This window comes from Catharus ustulatus, chromosome 38 (genome assembly GCF_009819885.2).
Source record: "Catharus ustulatus isolate bCatUst1 chromosome 38, bCatUst1.pri.v2, whole genome shotgun sequence".
NCBI lineage: Eukaryota > Metazoa > Chordata > Aves > Passeriformes > Turdidae > Catharus > Catharus ustulatus.
The window spans coordinates 670,270-679,961 of NC_046258.1; positions in this window are offsets into that span (position 1 = coordinate 670,270).

The following is a 9,692-nucleotide window of genomic DNA, read 5'->3' on the forward strand; positions in this document are numbered from 1 at the left end:
CCCAACCACATCATTTCCAGGGCAACCGCCGGATTTTTAAAACCGGAATGCGGAGGCGGTCCCGCCGCGCCGTTTCCATGGAAACCGCGCTTTTACCGGCGGCATTTTGAGCTCCGGAGCGGCGGCCGCCGCCATTTTGACGCCGGGCACTTCCGGCGTGCCGTTGCCACGGCAACGCGCGCCGTTTCCGGCGCAGGCCCCGCCCCCTTGAGGGCACGCCGCCGCCGCCATCTTTGTTGAGGGCGCCGCCATTTTGCCAGGGGGGAAATTTTGGGGCGAATTCTTCGGATTTTGGGGTCCCAATTTCCCCCTCACCCCCAAATCACACACGGGAGGCGGCGGGGGGGAAGCACGGGGCTTTAATCCGCTGCTGTGCGGGAGGTTTGGGGGGTTTTGCGGGAATTTTGGGACTCCAGGAGGGGATTTTGGACTCCCCAATTCCTAAACTACACCCCCGAATTTTGGGGGTCGCCAGCGGGGGTCGGGTCCGGTTCGGAGCACCTGAGGGCAAGAAAAAAAAATAATGAGGTGAATGTCTTCAAAAATCACATTTTGGGTTTCCCCCGAATTTTGGGGAATTTTGGGAATTTTTGGGGATTTTTTTGGGATTTTTGGGAATTTTTTGGGAATTTTGGGGGATTTTTTGGGGAATTTTGGGGAATTTTTTGGGGGTCTCACCTCCTCGGGGTTTTGGGGCTCTCCCCGAATTCCAGGGTCTTCTTCCTCCTCCTCCTCCTCTTGTGGCTCCCCCGGATTTGGGGGATTTTGGGGATTTTGGGGAGCGCGGCCACGCCCGCACACCTGGCGCAGGTGAGGCCCGGAAAGGGGGCAAATCCCGCCCGGAATCACGGAATTCCCACCCAAAATTGAGGAATTCCCGCCCAAAATCAGGGAATTCCCACCTGGAATTGGGGAATTACCACCCAAAATCCCAGAATTCCCACCCAAAACTTTGGAATTCCCTCCCGAAATCACTGAATTTCCACCAGGAATCCCAGAATTCCCACCCAAATTTGAGGAATTCCCACCCAAATTTGAGGAATTCCCACCCAGAATCATGGAATTCCCACCTGGATTTGAGGAATTCTCGCCCAAATTTGAGGAATTCCCCGCCCAAAATCGAGGAATTCCCACCTGAAATCACCGAATTCCCACCTAAATTTGAGGATTCCCAGCTGGAATTGAAGAATTCCCACCCAAATTTTGAGGAATTCCCACCTGAAATCCCGGAATTCCCGCCCGAAATTAGGGAATTCCCACCCAAATCCCGGAATTCCCACTGGGAATTGAAGAATTTCCACCCAAATTTGAGGAATTCCACCCAAAATCGAGGAATTACCACCCAAATCCCCGAATTTCCACTGAAATATCTGGGAATTCCCACCCAAATTTGAGGAATTTCCACCTGAATTCCCAGAATTCCACCCAAATTTGAGGATTCCCACCCAAAATCTGGGAATTTCCGCCAATTCCCGGAATTCCCAGAATTCCCGCCCGGAACGTTCCGGAGGCCGCCCTGGCCGGAGGGGGCGGGGCTGGAAACGTTCCGGAAATTCCAACTTTTCCACCAATTCCTGGAGCTTGGAGGTCTCGGAGGGGGCGGGGCCAGGAGGGGCCGGGGGGAGCGGGCTTGGGGAGAGGGGGCGTGGCCGGAGGTTTGGGGGGCGTGGTCCACTTCCGGGGAGACCTGTGGGGTGAGCAGAGTGACCGAGTGACCATGAGTGACCACCCAGAGTGACCACCATGAGTGACCACCCAGTGACCAGCTGACCATGAGTGACCAATTGACCATCAGTGACCACCCAGAGTGACCAACTGACCATGAGTGACCAACTGACCATGAGTGACCTCCCAGTGACCAACTGACCATGAGTAACCATGCAGAGTGACCAACTGACCATGAGTGACCAACTGACCATGAGTGACCACCCAGAGTGACCACCCAGAGTGACCAACTGACCACGAGTGCCCACCCAGAGTGACCAACTGACCATGAGTGACCAACTGACCATGAGTGACCACCCAGAGTGACCAAGTGACCATGAGTGACCATGAGTGACCAGAGTGACCAAGTGACCATGAGTGACCACCCAGAGTGACCACTCAGAGTGATCAACTGACCGTGAGAGACCAACTGACCATGAGTGACAAGAGTGACCACCCAGAGTGACCAGCTGACCATGAGTGGACCTCCCGTGACCCACTGACCATGAATGACCACCTAGAGTGACCCACTGACCACCCAGACACCTCTTGACCCCCACCTTGACCCCATCACTGACCCCTTGACCCCAACATTGACCACAGGACCACTCTCCACCTCTTGACCCCATCTCTGACCCCTTGACCTTCACCTTGACCACGTGACCCCCACCTTGACCACGTGACCTTCACCTTGACCCCATCACTGACCCCCCTGACCACAACCCTGACCCCTTGACCCCCACCTTGATCCCATCACTGACCCCATTGACCCCAACACTGACCCCATCACCAACCCCTGACCCCATCACTGACCCATTGACCACCACCCTGACCACATGACCCCCCTTGACCCTCACCTTGACCCATCCCTGACCCCTTGACCCCAAGCCTTGACCACTTGACCCCAGTCTTGACCCCATCACTGACCCCTTCACCCCAACCCTGACCCCACCACTGACCCTTTGACCCCATCACTGACCCCTTGACCCCCACCTTGACCACAGGACCACTCTCCACCTCTTGACCCCATTAGGGACCCCTTGACCCCATTAGTGACCCCTTGACCTCATCACTGACCCCTTGACCCCAACATTGACCCCATCAGTGACCCCTTGACCCCTCACCTTGACCCCCACCTTGACCCCCATCACTGACCCCTTGACCCCAACACTGACGCCTTTGACCCCCACCTTGACCCCTTGACCGCTCGCCCTCTCACCTCGGCCGCCCTCTCCCGTCCGCGTCCATCCCCGCGTCCATGCCTTGCGTCCGTCCCCGCGCCCGTCCCCGCGTCCCCGCTGGGCCAGCCGCGGTGGCGCCGCAGGTGCACCTTGAGGTTGCCGCGGGTGGTGAAGCGGCCGCCGCAGAGCTCGCAGCGGAACGGGCCCGCTCCCCGGTGTGCGAGCGCAGGTGGATCTGCCGCGCGCTGGCGCTGCCGAACGGCTTCCCGCAGAACCCGCAGCCGTGCCGCGGCGGGGCGGGGCCGGCCGAGGGGCGGGGCGGGGCGCGGGGAGGGGGCGGGCCAGCGGGGAGGGCGGGGTTAGCGTTGAGGGAACCCAACGATGAACCCAACGATGGAGAAGAACCCAAACGTTGAACCCAACGATGGAGAAGAACCCAACGTTGATGAAGAACCCAACGAAGAACCCCAACGTTGAACCCAACATTGATGAAGAACCCACGTTGACCTCAGCGACGGCCCCAGCGTTGACCCCGTTGACCCCAGGGATGACCCCAGCGAGGCCGCCGACCTGAACGGCGACGAGGAACCCAGCGACGGTCAAGAACCCGACGTTGGATGAAGAACCCAACGATGACCCCAACGGTGATGAGAAACCCAACGTTGACCCCAATGATCCCAACATTGACCCCAATGACCCCAACTCTGACCTCAGTGACCCCAACAATGACCAAGAACCCAACAATGACCCCAACATTGACCCCAATGACCCCAACATTGACCCCAACAACCCCAACATTGACCCCAACAACCCAACCTTGACCCCAACAATGACCAAGAACCCAATGATGACCCAACATTGACCCAATGACCCCAACGATGACCAAGAACCCAATGACGACCCCAACATTGACCCCAATGAGCCCAATGTTGACCCCAACGATGACCAAGAACCCAACATTGACCCAACAATGACCAAGAACCCAACGAGGACCCCAACAATGACCCAATGACCCCAACATTGACCCCAATAACCCAATGTTGACCCTGACTATGACCAAGAACCCAACGTTGAACCCAACATTGACCCAACAACCCCCAACGATGACCAAGAACCCAATGATGACCCCAACATTGACCCAACGACCCCAACCTTGACCCCAACGATGACCAAGAACCCAATGATGACCCCAACATTGACCAACAACCCCAACCTTGACCCCAACGATGACCAAGAACCCAACATTGACCCCAACAACCCAACCTTGACACCAACAATGACCAAGAACCCAACACTGACCCCAACCCTCACCTCAACGCCGCCGCTGGCCCCAAGGCCGACCCCAGGCTGGACGCCAACGACGACACCGAGCCCAGCGTGGACGCCAAGGCCACGGCGATGCCGGAGCGCGGCGGCTTGGCCAAGGGCGGCAGCAGCAGGAAGTGGTGGGGGCCCGCCGGGGGCTTCTGGGGGGGCTTTGGGGGCGGCTCCAGCGCCCCCAGCAGCAGCAGCTGCCGGCAGATGTCCTGGGTCAGCTGCATCTGCAGAAGTTGCCGCTGGTGCAGCTGCCGCAGCTCCTCCAGGATCAGCCGCAATTCCGGCGGCGACGCCGGGGCGGGCGCGGGGGGGGGGAGGGGGAGGGTGGGGAGGGGGCGGCGGGGGCTGTGGGGGGAGAGAGAGGAGGAGTTAGGGGGGGTGTGCTCACGAAATCGGTGTTTTTCAACCCGAAATTGCAATTTTTCAACCCAAAATTGGTATTTTTTACCCCAAAATTGGTGTTTTTCATCCAAAATTGGCGTTTTTTCACCCCAAAAATTGCCATTTTTAACCCAAAATCAGTGTTTTTTCAACCCAGAATTGACATTTTTCACCCCCCAAATTGTCGTTTTTTTCACCCGAAAATATGCATTTTTTCACCCTAAATTGCCATTTTCAACCCAAAATCGGTGTTTTTCAACCTGAAATTGCCATTTTACCCCAAAATTGTAATTTTCAACCCAAAAATTATCATTTTTCACCTCAAAATTGGCATTTTTCACCCCAAAATCTGCCATTTTTACCCCAAAATTGTCATTTTCTACCCAATATTAGTGTTTTTTCAACCCAAAATTGCCATTTTCACCCCAAATTCGCTGTTTTTCAACCCAAAATTGACATTTTTCACCCTAAAATTGCCATTTTCAACCCAAAATCGGTGCTTCTCACCCCAATATCAGCGTTTTTTCACCCCAAAATTCGTGTTTTCTCACCCTAAAATTGCAATTTTTACCCCAAAATTTCCATTTGTCACACCAAAATTGCCATTTTCACCCCAAAATTGTAATTTTCAACCCAAAATTATCATTTCTCACCACAAAATTGGCATTTTTTACCCCATAATTTGTATTTTTCACCCTAAAGTTGTTATTTTTTCACCCCAAAATTTGCATTTGTCACCCCTAAAATTACAATTTTCACCCCAAAATTGGCATTTCCACCCCAATATTTGTGTTATTTACCCCAAAATTGGCATTTTCACCCCAAAATTGGCTTTTTTTCTCCCCAAAATTGCCATTTCCACCCCAAATTTGCCGTTTTTTCAACCCAAAATTGTAATTTTCACCCCAAAATTTGCGTTTTTCACCCTAAAATTGTAATTTTTACCCAAAATTGGCATTTTTTACCCCATAATTTGTGTTTTTTCACCCCATAATTGCAATTTTTACCCCAAATTGTCATTTTCACCCCCAAAATTATCATTTTTCACCCCAAATTGTCATTTTCACCCTAAAATTGCTATTTTTCACCCCAAAATTCACCCCAGGTTTGCCATTTTCTCCCTTTTCCCCAAAAAATCTCAATTTTTTCCCCCAAATCCTCATTTTTCCCCAAAAAAATCTCAGTCTTTTCCCAAAATCCTTATTTCCCCAAAAATTCCCTTTTTTCCTCCAACAAAAAATTCCTCATTTACCCCCTTCCCAAAATCCCAGATTTTAACCCCAAAAATCCCAAGTTTTAATCCCAAAATTCCAGGTTTTAACCCCAAAAATCCCAAGTTTTAACCCCCAAAATCTCGAGTTTTAACCCCAAAAATCCCAGATTTTAATCCCAAAAATTCCAGGTTTTAACCCCCAAAATACCAGATTTTAACCCCAAAAATCTCGGGGTTTAACCCCAAAATTCCCACTTCCGCCCCCCACCCCAAAATCCCCGTTTTTTTCCCCAAAATCCCCTTTTTTCCCCCCAAAATCCCATTTTTCCCAAAATCCCCATTTTTCCCCCCAAACCCCATTTTTCCCAAATCCCCCATTTTTTCCTCCCAATTCCATTTTTCCCAAATCCCCATTTTTTTCCCCAAATCCCCATATTTCCCAAAATCCCCGTTTTTCCCCCCAAATCCCATTTTAACCAAAATCCCCATTTTTTTCCCAAACCCCGTTTTTACCAAAATCCCCATTTTTCCCCCAAATCCCATTTTACCCAAAATCCCCGTTTTTCCCCCCAAAACTCCATTTTTTCCCCAAATCCCATTTATCCCAAAATCCCTGTTTTTCCCCCAAACCCCATTTTACCCAAAATCCCCATTTTTTTCCCCAAAACCCATTTTTTCCCCCAAAATCCCATTTAACCAAAATCCCCATTTTCCCCCCAAAACCCCATTTTTACCAAATTCCCCGTTTCCCCCCAAACCCCATATTTCCCAAAATCCCTTTTTTTTCTCCCCAAACCCCATTTTTACCCAAAACCCGATTTTTTTCCCCAAACCCCATTTTTCCCAAAATCCCATTTTTCCCAAAATCCCCATTTTTCCCAAAATCCCATTTTTTCCTCCAAAACCCCATATTTCCCAAAATCCCCTTTTTTCCCCCAAAATCCCATTTTAAACCAAAATCCCCGTTTTTTCCCCCCAAAATCCCGTTTATCCCAAAATCCCATTTTTCCCAAAATCCCCGTTTTCCCCAAACCCCATTTTTCCCAAAATCCCCGTTTTTCCCCCCAAACCCCCATATTTCCCAAAATCCCCATTTTTTTCCCAAAATCCCATTTTCCCCAAAAATCCCATTTTCCCCAAAATCCCATTTTTTTCCCCCCAAATCCCTTTTATCCCAAAATCCCCATTTTTCCCAAAACCCCATATTTCCCAAAATCCCCATTTTTCCCCCAATTCTCATTTTTACCAAAACCCCCATTTTTTACCCAAAACCCGATTTTTCCCCCAAAATCCCATTTTTCCCAAAATCTCCGTTTTCCCCCCAAATCCCATATTACCCAAAACCCCATTTTTTTCCCCAAACCCCATTTTTCCCAAAATCCCCATTTTTACCAAAATCCCCGTTTTTCCCCCCAAAATCCCTTTTATCCCAAAATCCCATTTTTACCAAAATCCCCATTTTTACCCAAAATCCCTTTTTTTCCCCAAATCCCCATTTTACCCAAAATCCCCATTTTTACCCAAAAACCCCATATTTCCCAAAATCCCATTTTTTCCACCAAAATCCCATTTTTACCAAAATCCCCATTTTTCCCCCAAATCCCCATTTTTCCCCCCAAATCCCATTTTTACCAAAATCCCATTTTTCCCCCAAAATCCCATTTTTCCCAAAATCCCCATTTTTTTTCCCCAAACCCCATTTTTACCAAAATCCCCGTTTTTCCCCCAAAATCCCTTTTATCCCAAAACCCCTTTTTTCCTCCCAAAATCCCATTTTTACCAAATCCCCCCGTTTTTCCCCCCAAACCCCATTTTTACCAAAATCCCCATTTTTCCTCCAAACCCCATTTTCCCCAAAATCCCATTTTTCCTCCAAATCCCATTTTTCCCAAATTCCCCTTTTTTACCCCAAAACCCCATTTTTACCAAAATCCCATTTTTTCCCCCAAAATCCCCGTTTTTCCCCCAAATCCCATATTTCCCAAAATCCCCATTTTTCCCCCAAAAAATCCCATTTTTCCCCAAACCCCATTTTTCCCAAAATCCCCATTTTTCCCAAAATCCCCGTTTTCCCCCCAAATCCCGTATTTCCCAAATCCCCCGTTTTTACCAAAATCCCCATTTTTTCCCCCCAAAATCACTTTTATCCCCAAAACCCCATTTTTACCAAATTCCCCTTTTTTCCCAAAACCCCATTTTTTCCCCAAAATCCCTTTTTTATCCCCAAATCCCCGTTTTTTTCCCCCCAAACCCCATTTATCCCAAATCCCCATTTTTCCGCCAAAACCCCATATTTCCCAAAATCCCCATTTTTTTCCCCAAACCCCATTTTACCCCAAATTCCCCATTTCCCCCCCCCAAATCCTATTTTACCAAAATCCCATTTTTCCCCAAAACCCCATTTTTCCCAAATCCCCATTTTTCCCCCCAAAATCCCATTTTTCCCAAATCCCCATTTTATCCCCAAATCCCCATTTTTCCCAAAATCCCCATTTTTCCCGAAAAATCCCATTTTCCCCAAAACCCCATTTTATCCCCAAAACCCCATTTATCCCAAAATCCCCGTTTTTCCCCCAAACCCCATTTTTCCCAAAATCCCCATTTTTCCCCCCAAATCCCACATTTTTCCCCAAAATCCCCATTTTTACCAAATTCCCATTTTTTTCCCCAATTCTCATTTTTCCCCAAATCCCCGTTTTTCCCCCCAAATCCTATTTTTCCCAAAACCCCATTTTTTCCTCCAAATCCCATATTTCCCAAAATCCCATTTTTCCCCCCAAACCCCATTTTTTTCCTCCAAACCCCATTTTACCAAAATCCCGTTTTTCCCCCCAAAATCCCATTTTTCCCTCCAAAACCCCATTTTTCCCCAAATCCCCTTTTTTCCCAAAATCCCATTTTCCCCAAAATCCCCATTTTTCCCCCCAAAATCCCCATTTTTTCCCCCCAAAAACCCCATTTTTACCAAATTCCCCATTTTTATCTCCAAATCTCGTTTTTTCCCAAAATCCCCATTTTCCCCCCAAAAATCCCCTTTTTTCCCCAAAATCCCATTTTACCCCAAAATCCCCATTTTCCCCCCAAAATCCCCATTTTTCCCCCCAAATCCCTTTTATCCCAAAAATCCCATTTTTCCCCAAATCCCCATTTTTCCCAAAATCCCCATTTTTTTTCCCAAAATCCCATATTTCCCAAAACCCCATTTTTACCAAAATCCCCATTTTTTTCCTCCAAATCCCATTTTTCCCAAAACCCCCGTTTTTACCCAAATCCCCATTTTCCCCAAATCCCCGTTTTTACCAAAATCCCCGTTTTTCCCCCCAAACCCCATTTTCCCCAAATCCCCATTTTTCCCCCAAAATCCCATTTTAACCAATACTCCCGTTTTCCCCCCCAAAACCTCATTTTACCCAAAATCCCATTTTTCCCAAATTCCCCCTTTTTCCCCAAAAAAATCCCTTTTATCCCAAAATCCCTATTTTTCCCCAAAATCCCCGTTTTTCCCCCCAAACCCCATTTTTACCCAAAACCCGATTTTTTACCCCAAAACCCCGTTTTTCCAAATCCCCCATTTTTCCCAAAATCCCTTTTTTTCCCCCCAAAATCCCATATTTCCCAAAATCCCCGTTTTTCCCCCCAAACCCCATTTTTACCCAAAACCCGATTTTTTTCCCCAAATCCCATATTTCCCCAAAATCCCTTTTTTTTTTCCCCAAAATCCCCATTTTACCAAATTCCCCGTTTTTCCCCCAAAATCCCATTTTTACCAAATCCCCGTTTTTTCCCCCAAAACCCCCATTTTTACCCAAATCCCCATTTTTCCCAAAAAATCCCATTTTAACCAAAATCCCCCTTTTTTCCCAAAATCCCCATTTTTCCCCAAAACCCCATTTTTA